This window comes from Nannospalax galili, unplaced genomic scaffold, assembly GCF_000622305.1.
Source record: "Nannospalax galili isolate Female #2095 unplaced genomic scaffold, S.galili_v1.0 scaffold95, whole genome shotgun sequence".
NCBI lineage: Eukaryota > Metazoa > Chordata > Mammalia > Rodentia > Spalacidae > Nannospalax > Nannospalax galili.
In genome coordinates, this window is record NW_008342393.1 from 241960 (window position 1) to 252977 (window position 11018).

Here is an 11018-nt window from a genome sequence, read left to right on the forward strand (position 1 = left end):
CTATCCTGTTTGCACCGGAAGGGCATATTAAATGAGCACCTACTAGGTACCAAGTGTTTTTTCCCATTTGCTTTCTGATCTAGCTTCAAGATAATATGGTAACAGATGAGTGTTTGGTTAGAGACATACAAAGGCAGAGGGACCAATGGGAATGGGCTCAGGTAACTGGGAAAGAGATGATACAGGAGATGAAGGGTCAAAGGGCTCTGTTTTGACAAGGGACGTGGGATCCCAAATGTGGAGCTTCTCTTCCACGCTGCACCTTCTGGAAACATCCACATCCCCTCATGGGACGAGTTTACCCTTCTCTTGGCACCAACGGCCTTTCAGTTCAGTCCTGGCTGTACCACGGTACCATTTCTACCGGAGGAATATAGCAACAACAGCAATCCCATTTTCTCCTTAAAATAATACCTGTGTGTTCTGCCAACAAGCAGAGAGCTGCTCCAGCCAGCAGTCCTGTGAGAAACCTGTTCCCAGGTCCGTAGGATTAAGCTGACTGGCTTCCCAGGAGTCAGCAGCTGGCCAACAAAGGCAGCCCTCAGGTGACCTTGAACTCCTGGCTGCCGATCTCCCCTGTCTTTCCCGGCCCCTGGGGGAGGGGACACTCACCTCAAGTTCTCACTCCAGGAGCTCCAGGGCAGAGGGATGCCACCATTACCAGGCCCATACCCTCCTAAACAGTGGTTCCCTCCCTCAGCATCTCTCTAGGACCTAGACAAGTTCCTGTGAGGAAAGAACCAGTGGAAAAGCCATTTTGAACAGGAAGAATTTAATTTTTCTTTCTTCTTTTTTTTTTTTTTCCAGCAAGCTTTTCTCCTTTTTTAAAGAAAAAAAAAAGTCTTCATTTGCCTAAAGTTCTCTGAGTGCCTGGAAATTTCTTTCCCTATGCGCACATTACGCACTTCCTGGCTGGAGGGACGGAAGGACTCAGAGAATTCGAAGGATATTAAACAGATTCATAATGGACCCAGCAGTATAAACATGTCTCAAGTGCAGACAGAAATGCCACAAGCCCCTACTTGGCTTAATGTAAAACATGTCCCCGTTGTGTCTGTGCTCCCACTTCACAAATAAACAAGGTGGGGAGATGGACTCCGAAAGGATCCCTGGAGAGCCAGGTGCCTCTGTTCATTGCAATTTGGAGGCGTCTTCTGCCCACAAACAAGTCAGAAAAGAACACTTAATGCAGCAGTACAGGCCTGTGCCAAAAGGCAGAGCCAATGGGAACCTGGGAAAATGGTCTGCAGCCATTTGCACCCTTTGTGGTGATCCCCAAGTGATGGGGAATCTGGGAACCCCTTAGAGGGTATTGTTGCTGGAATGGGTCCAGGCAGCAGCATCTATAGAGGCTGATGGCCACTGGTTCAAATCCTGCTTTTGTCCCCTTACCTGAAGGCTGTGGGTCCCAGGCAACAGACTCCATCCCTCTGTACATAACTGGGCTCTCATCTGTAAAATGGGACAGCCATCCTAGTCCTGTAGATGTCACCACAGGGTCATGAGGGTACCAGGAGACAAGTCCTGGGTGAGGAGGAAAATGATCTCAGGAAGGGTCGTTTTTCTAGTTGAATTGTTTTGTTTCCTGTCATGGATTCCTGCAAATCCAAACCCACAGGGACTGTGTCCTTGTCACAAAGTCCAAAGGTGTTAAGGCAGCATTATGGACGAAAAGGCTGAGGGAGATAACGCCACACTGTAAGTAGTCAGTGAGGAATGGCGAGCACCAAACACGGCTGTGGGCTTGCCAGGTTGACCCACAAAGATCTGTAGGTGAGAAGAGAAGTTTGAGATGGGGAGGACGTCTGGGACCAGACTGCCTGTGTCCTGCTGTGGGACATGGGAAAAATGCCCTAACCTTCCTGAGTCTTAGGTTCCTCAGTGACTGAAGAGAAAGCAACAGAGCCCCCCCCTCTGCAGCGGAGCGGAGAATAAAGCAAACCCCCCCCCCCCCCGCCCCCCCCGCCCCCACCCCCTCCCCCCCACTCCCCCACCACCAACCCCTCCCCGCCAGAAGGGAACTGAAGGCTGGGGAGATAAGTTCAGTCTGTGCGGTGCCACACGAGGACCTGAGTTCAGATCCCCAGAACCCAGTGTGGGTGCAATGTCTGTGACCACATCATAGGGGTGGGGGAATGGAGGCGATCCCTGAAGTTCATTGACCAACCAGCCTATCCTAACTGATGAGCTCCAGGTTCAATGAGAGATTGTTTCAGAAGTAAATAAAACCAAGTGGAGAGTACGAAGAGCCTGATGTCAATCTCTGGTCTCTATGGGCACACATGTGCACACATACACACACACACACACACACACGGGATTTGGGCTCAAAATGGTGTCACCTTAAAAATTTTTTTTTTATATTTTATTTATTATTTTTATTTTATTATTGCCTGCATGTAGGTAAGCGTACCCGTGTCATGCAATGCCCTCGGAAGTCAGAAGAAGGCTGTTGATCCCCTGGAACTGGAGTTACAAATGGTTGCTGGGGAATGGGAATTGAACACAAGTCCTTTGCAAGAGCAGCCAGTGCTCTTAACTGCTAAGCCATCTCTCCAGTCCATATTCTTTTGCTTGAATAAGTAAGAGTTACAGACAGTTCTTAGCGCCATGTGGGCGCTGGGATTCGACCTGGGTCTTCTACAAGAACAGCCAGTGTTCTTAACTGCTGAGCCATCTCTCCTAAAAATTTTTTATTATTTTTATTTTATGTGTATGAGTGTATTGCCTGCATGTATGTGAGTGCACCTCTGTTGTACAATGCTCACAGAAATCAGAAGAGGGCATCAAATTCCCTCAAACTGGAGTTACAAATGGTTAGCCGCCATGTGGGTGCTGGGAATCGAACCCAGGACTTCTGCAAGAGCAGCCAGTGCTCTTAAACCGAAGGCAGCAAGGCTGATGCATGGGACACAATCTGCTGAAGACCGCCCAAGTTTAGCTAGCATTTTTTTTTAAATAAAAATTTTTATAGTCCTTTATTTGTGTGTGGGGGTGGTGGTGGTGAGAAAATGCCACAGTGAGAATGGGGGGCACCAAAGAATAACTCTTAGGAGTTAGTTCTCACCTTCCATCTTGAGGTGGGATCTGTCTTATTGCCAGTACACAGGTGACTCCGGCTGGCCAGAGAACTTCCTGCCAACTCTCCTGTCTCTGCCTCCCATTCCCAGTAAGAGTGCTGCGATTATAGATGCACATCACCACATCTGGCTTTTCGCATGGATTCTGGGGATTGAACTCAGGTCATCAGGCTTGCACTTTGACTCTCTGAGCAATCTCCTCAGCCCTCAACTAGCGTTTCATCTTCTAGGCACTGTGACCATGGTAATAATCACTGTAGGTTACCACTGATTGACCCATTCCCCTGCCCCAGGTGCAGGGCTTTTTATGATTAAATTTTGACCACTACTATGAGAGGGAAAACACCATTGTTTCTATTTTACAAATGAAGAAATTGAGGCTCAGAAAGGGAAAGGACTTTGAGCTCACACAGCTGGGAACTGGGATTAAATGACTTATTTCCCGGAATGCTGGCCTCCGGTTCAGCCAGACCCAGGCACCTGCTCTTAATTCCCAGCTCAGACTCCAGGCCACTCTGTGTGGCCTCGTCAGGGCCTGGGTGTGCAGTCTCACCCAGTGTCAGGGCCTTGGCCCAGAAGCCGTCAGTTATCCAGGCAGGTGTCCCCTGGTCTCTCCAGTTCTCCTTGGTCAATATTCATTCTTCACTGTGCTTGGGGTGGCTTTCTGCAGGATTTCAGTCATGCTGTTATCTCAGTCTCTGAGGAGTCTCTGCCTTCAGATGATAAATAACACATTCCTAGGTTTTCCAGCAATGTGGGAAGGGAGAGGCTTAGCAGCTCCCAGGACTGAGGAGGCCTTGGACCTGACCCAAGAGCTCCTGGCGTCTTGGTGCATCTCTCCCCAAAGATATCTATTCTCCCACTTCTCTGATCTGCTGGTGTATAAATTATTCCAGATTCACCCTAAGGAAAATATAATAGGAGTGCAGAGGCAGAGGGAGAGAACGAGAGAGGCAATGATACCGCTTGGGGGAGAGAAAGATAAGGATAATCCTTCCCACTCACAGGAACTGTAGAGCATCACCCAGCCTGAGTCTTAGTCCAGGCCCCACACAGGTGTTCTCTTGCCATGGGATGTAGAGCCCAGGGGGCTGAGAGGATGAGGCCCACTGAGGCAGCTCTGCCTCTACTGGACAAACCTAGGACCCCAACCTTTCCTGCCCCAGGGACTTTGCGCCCTTTTCCAAGAACTATGAGGGCTTTTTCTTGGAACTCACCCCCCTACACTGACACATCCAGATGCCCCAGAGTACATCTCTGGGCCCTCAAATATTTTCAGTGTGTGTGTGTATGTGGACATTAGGTCTGGGACTGTTGGGGTTCTTTGTGCATTGCAGGAAGCCTTTGCCATGTCCTGGCAGAGTGGGAGAGAAGAGAGGAATAGGCTGTGGTGAGGGTCAAGGCTGCTTCTTCCCAGCTGCAGAGCCTCTGCTGCACTCCAAGGGGTCCAAGAGTCCCAAATTCAAACCTGGCCTTCTAAGTATGGTAGCATAGCTATGTGTCAAGGTAGAGGGTAATGTTTCTACATCTCAGATATGTGATTTTTTTTTTCTATATCAAAGAACTCCCTGACCCCCCCCCCATAGACCAGGTTGGCCTTTAACTCATGCACCTGCCTCTGCATCCTGGTGCTGGGATTAAAGGTGTGGATGACCACGCCCAGCCTGATTTTGGTGTGTGTGTGTGTGTGTTTTTTTTTGAGACAGATTCTCCCTGTAGCCTTAGCTCACCTGGAACTCACTATATAGACCTGGCTGGCTTTGAACTCACAGAGATCTGCCTGCCTCTGCCTTCCAAGTGCTAAGACTAAAGTTGTGTGCTACCATGTGGGTCCAGCTCAGCTGGATTTAAAAAAAATATTTTATTTATTATTTTTATTTTATGTGTATGAGTGTATTACCTGCATGTATGTAAGTGCACCTGTGTCATGGAATGCCCAAGGAGATCAGAAGAGGGCATCAGATCCCCTGGAACTGGAGTTACAGATGGTTGTTAACCACCATTTGGATGCTGGGAACTGAACCCAGCAGTCAGTGCTCTTAACTGCTGAGCCATCTCTCTAGCCCTAAGGCCTGATTTAAAAAAAATTATTCTTATTTATATGTATGTGTGTGTGTGTGTGTGTGTGTGTGTGTGTCTGTAATGTGTGTGCATTCCAGTGGAGGCCAGAAAAGGGCTTTGGATCCCCTGGAGCTGGAGTTATAGGCAGTTAGTTGTGAGTCGACTAATATGGGTGCTGGGAGCCAAACTACAGTCCCCTGGAAAAGCAGTAAGTGCTCTTAACCATGGAGCATCTCTCCATCTCCTCTTTCTGATTTTTCAATGGAAGCATTCATAACTATAATCTTTCCTCTTCGAACTGCCTTAGCCATATCCCAAAGGTTCTGGTAAGTTGTACTTTCAAGGCATAGTTAAGAGTTGTTAGACTTGACTTTCAGCTCTTCATGTTTAGATGTCTGTAGATGGGTCTCAGCTCTTCACGTTTAGGTTTATGTAGATGGGTCTCCATCTGTGCTCTCATACCAGGGACTGGAATTGTTTGGAGTGTCTTAGTTTCCAAATCTCAATCTCCCCACAGACACAACCTCACTTAGTGACCACAGTAATCCTATGAGCTGCGCATGCAGTAGTCTTCCTTCGCTCATGGGGATTCAGTCTCGGACCCCCCAATAAACACCTGAAATTGCATCTAGTATCAATTGTTCTGAGTAGTATGCTTTCTCCTGTACACAGGCACCAATGATAAAGTTCAATTTATAAATTGATCATAAGAGAGCGACAGCAATAGCTGATCATAAACATAACAATCATAACCATGTCCTATAATAAAAGTTATTTAAAACTTATGAATTATTTCTGGAATTTTCCATCTAATACTTTTGGATCATGATTGACCATGGGTAACTGATACCCAGAGGTGATTGTAATTATTTTCACTTGCAAAGAAAGATGGTGGTACACACCTGTGATCACCACACTGGGGAGGTAAAGGCAGAAAAGTCAGGAGTTCAAGGTGATCCTCGGCTACATACCGAGTTTGAAGCCTGTCTGGGCTACATGAGACCCTCTTTGTCAAAACATAAACCAAAAAAAAATGAGGGCTGTGGGGCTCAGGGAGGCTCTGATGTTTGTCTGAGTTTGTATAGCTGGGGAGGAAAGTGACAGAACTTGTCATGAGATCAAATACTTCAACCTTTATCGGCTTTTCCTTCTTCTCTCTCCCCTGTTCTGCCATAAGGACCTTTTCTCCTTTAGGAATGAGCTTTGTGGGTGCCCATGCTGGGTGGCCAGTCAGATGGAAGGGTACAGAGGGGCTATGCTGGGGACAATCATGAAGAGCGCCTTTGCCAAAGAAAGGAAAACAAGAAGGCTGTCATTGGAGTGCAGTGGTTCCTGACAGCTCCAGTTTCAAATCCATAACCTCATCTGGCCCCTTCCCAAAGCTCCCCTTGCCCAACAAACAGAGTTTTCCATTGTAGTGAAGGGAAGAAATGCGGCTCTAATCCCTTTGTTCCATGATTTCATCCCTGCTTTTCACAGGGACTGTAGGCAAGCAGTGAGAGGAGGGAAGGTGGGGTGGTGCAGCAGGGAGGGGTGTCATGAGGACTTTGGGCAGGAGAGGGGAGCTGAAAGGCTAACCCATCCCCTCCTCAGAACAAACAGCTGAAAACCTGGGAGACCTCCACAAGGCCTCTCCCCTTCCCTGCTCCCTGGCTCACATGATACTGACTTTGCCTCTCTGACTGTCCCCCATGACCCATCACAGATAACGCTGCTGCCTGAGAACAGGCCTCCTTCTTCCCACAGGTTTTGGCTCCGGCAGCTGTATGGCCTCCTAGACCCCAGGGCCATCTGTCTTGAGCCCAGACTCTATCCAACTAGTCACCAGGTCACCCCTCAGGGCTCTGCAGCAGCCACAGGATAAAGCCTGAGCTCCGGGCTCTCCTTGTCCTCTCCCTGCCTTCACCCCAACTCAGTGGCTGGTCACAAGCTCTTCTTGTAACTCTAGTATCCCCAGGCTCCTTCTGGTACTGGCTTGGGTTCCACATCATGTATCCTGTTGTTTTCTATCCTTCAGGAAGATCACACATGTGTTTATGCATGTATACATGCATGCACACACATTCACACGTGCACAGACACTATCTGGGGGTTCCCATAGTTCCCCCCTTTTTATTTCTTTTTCTCTCTCCTCTCTTGTTCGCCCTTTCTCCTCTCCTTTCTTTTTAAAGAAAATTTTATTATTTTTAAGCGTATGCGTGTATTGCCTGCATATATACAAGTGCACCTGTGTCATACAATGTCTGTGGAGGTCAGAAGAAGGCATTGGATCCCCTGGAACTGGAGTTAAGAATGATTGTTAACTGCTATTTGGGTGCTGGGAATTGAACCTGGGTCCTCTGCAAGAGTAGCCAGCGCTCTTAACTGCTGAGCCATCTCTCCAGCCCCCTACTCTCCTCTTTTCTTATCTCTTGAGACAGAATTTCATGTAGCCCACGCTTAGCAAGACCTCGAACTCCTGATTTTCCTGTCTCTACCTCCCAAATGTTGGGGTTGCAGGTGTTCACCACCATGCCTGGTTTTGTGGTACTGCAGATGGAACCCAGGGTCTCATGCATTCTGGCAAACACTCTACCAGCTGAACTACATTTCCAGCCTCTCTCTTCACCCCTTGCTTATTTCTATCATGTACACTTGTCACTCTCCACCCCGTGCAATCATCCAATTATCTCTCCCCAACTAAGGTCTCTGAGAAGTGGAACATCCTCACACATTCGAAGTTTTACTTTCCTAGATGGTAACAAAGCTCTGGGACAAACCATCCCTCTTTGTCAACCCTGCTCCCACATGCTTAAGGAACGTAGCTGAAGCAGTACTGTTCAGATCTATTTGCCAGTGTCTAGGAGAGGGGGCAGAAATACTAAGATCCTCTTTGGAGTTAACTAAACCTAATAATTAATTCAGTTGCTCAATTTATTAAAAATCTGCTTTGTGCTATACTGTGCATGCTGTGGACACTCAGAGGCTCAGCTGGTAGGAGAGGAATAGACCACCTGTCCCCAGGTGGATCCATTCAGGTAACGGTATTCAGGGACGGCCAGGCCTGGTGGGTCAGGCCTATAATCCCATGTACTAGGGAGGCTGAGGCAGGAGGATCACAAGTTCAAGGTCTGCTTAGGCTACAAACTGAGTTCAAAGTCAGCCTAGGCAATTACTTCTGATTATCCCAGAGCTCTGTTGACATGGACTGGTGCATGTTTGACAGACTTGCACTCCAGGTTTGAGGTAACATGGGTGTCCAGGTGTGTTGCTTAAAGGGAATTACTGTTCATTGCTAGACTATGAAATAGCAAGATTTTTTTTTCTTTTTTTTTTAGACAAGATTTTACTGTGTAATCCTGGCTAGCTTGGAACTTGCTATGTAGACCAGACTGGTCTTGAACTCACAGAGATCGACATGTCCCCGCTTCCTGAGTGCTGGGATTAAAGGTGTGCATTACCACACCTGGCAGTAAGCAAGCTTTTTCTGTGAAAGGCCAAATGGTAAATATTTTAGATTTTGTGGGCCAAGAACAAAATCAAGGGTATCATGTAGAGACTTATACAACAACCTTAGAAACACATTTCCATGAATGCTTTATTAATAAAATTCAAAACATAATAACAACTGAGGATCCTTTTATAATTCAGGTCTACCAATGAGAAAAATAGAATACTTTTGAGGAACTATGACATTTTGCATAATTTCAAGGAGGATGGTATTAGCTTTCTATTACTATAACAAGGTACCCCAAACAATGAACTTATATCTAGAAAAACTACTTATTTATTTATTTACATTGATTTAGTATGTATGTTTTTGAAACAGGGTCTTGCTATGTCCCAGGCCAGCTTAAACTCACGGATCTTCCTGCTTCAGCCTCTTGAGTCCTAGGAATACAGTGTGAGTCATCACACACTGCTCAAGAGAAAGGTTTATTTTGACTCAGAGTTCTGGAGTTTCCAATGCCAAGATCCAGTGGCCCATTGTTTGGGGTCTCTGGCGAGGAAAGCACATAAGAGTAGGAATATGTCTTCTAGCAAAACTGCTTACCTCATGAGCCAGAAAGGAGCAGGAAAAGCAAGAAGCCAGGGTCCTATAATTCCCTTCAGGAGCACAGCCCCAGTGATCTTAGGATCTCACTAGGGCCCATTCCCTAATGGTTCTAACACCTCCCAATATCACCATCCTGGACACCAAGCCTTTAGTTCATAGGCTTTTGAGGGACATGAGGATGGGGCCCATACAATGGAGTGAGTGGCTTTAGAAGAAGGGGAAGAAAAACCTGGCCTGCCACATGCACACAAGCTCTCACGTGCTTATCCTTTGCCTTCTACCATAGGGTGATGCAGCATGAAAGCCTTCACTAGATATAGTCCTTCAAGGGCTCAGTCTACAGGGCCATGTAAACTTCTGTTGTTTATAAATTAACCAGTCTTGGGCTGGAGAGTGGCTAAGAACACTGGCTGTTCTTGCAGAAGACCCAGGTTCAAATCCCAGCACCCACATGGCAGCTAACAACTGTCCGTAGCTCCAGTTCCAGGGGATTTGATAGCCTCTTCTGTCCTCCACGGGCATTGCAGGACACAAGTGCACTTACCTACATGCAGGCAATGCACACATATACATAAAATAAAAATAATAAAATAAAACAAAAAAATTAACCAGTCTCAGGGATTGTTATAGTAATAGAAAGTGGATTAAAATATCAAGGGTCAGTACAGTATGGTGTATTAACCAAATCTGACCATCTATCTTTGTGAACTAAAAATGTTTTTCCAGGGGCTGGAGAGATGGCTCAGCACTTAAGAGCACTGACTGCTCTTGCAGAGGACCTGGGTTTGATTCCCAGAACCCACACGGCGGCTACGAACCATTCTTAACTCCAGTTCCAGGGGAATCCGAAGCCCTCTTCTGACCTCTGCGGCATTGCATGACATAGGTGCACTCACATATACATGCAGGCAATACACTCATACACATAAAATCAAAATAATAAATAAAAATTTTTAAAAAAGTTTTCCCAGGGGCTGGGGAGATGGCTCATTCAGTAAAGTGTTCACCATAGGTGTGTGGACCTGAGTTCAGACCTCTAGCATCCACATAAAAAACCAGGCACAGCTGTGTATCTATAATCCAGCTCTGGGGAGAGGGAGACAGGAAGATTCCTGGGACTTGCTGTCCACTAGTCTAGTCGATTGGAGAGCTCCAGGCCAAATGAGAGGCTCTGTCTCAAAAAACAAGCCTCCACACAGGTACACATGTGCATATGCACTAACATACATATGTGAAACACCCATATGAACATATACATATCGCATACATATACACACACAAAACCAACTTGTTAGTGCGTTTCCCAAAGGAAGAATTTCTCCCCCAAATCATAGTACCATTGTCATAAATTAAAACTATTTCTGATGACCTCTCTCTCTCTCTCTCGCTCTGTTTGTTTTTTTTTTTTTGTTTTTTTTTAAACAAAGCCAGAATCTTAATTTGGCAGAGTTTCAGTGAAAAGATCTGTATGCAAGAATCAATCACATGTTTATACTCAAGCAACGAACAGCCAGGAAATGAAAAATTTGCACATTAAAAAGTGTATCCTCAGCCAGGCGTGGTGGTGCATGCCTTTAATCCCAGCACTTGGGAGGCAGAGGCAGGCAGAGTTTTGTGAGTTCGAGGCCAGCCTGGTCTACATAGTGAGTTCCAAGACAGCTGGAGCTACAGGGAGACCCTGTCTCAAAAAGACAAAAACAAAACAACAAAAAACAAACAAACAAAAAATTGTATCTTCTGACCTCCACACATTCGCCATGCCACTTGTACACACAGACACAGGCACACAGACACACAGACACACAGACACACACACACACACACACACCCCACATACAAAA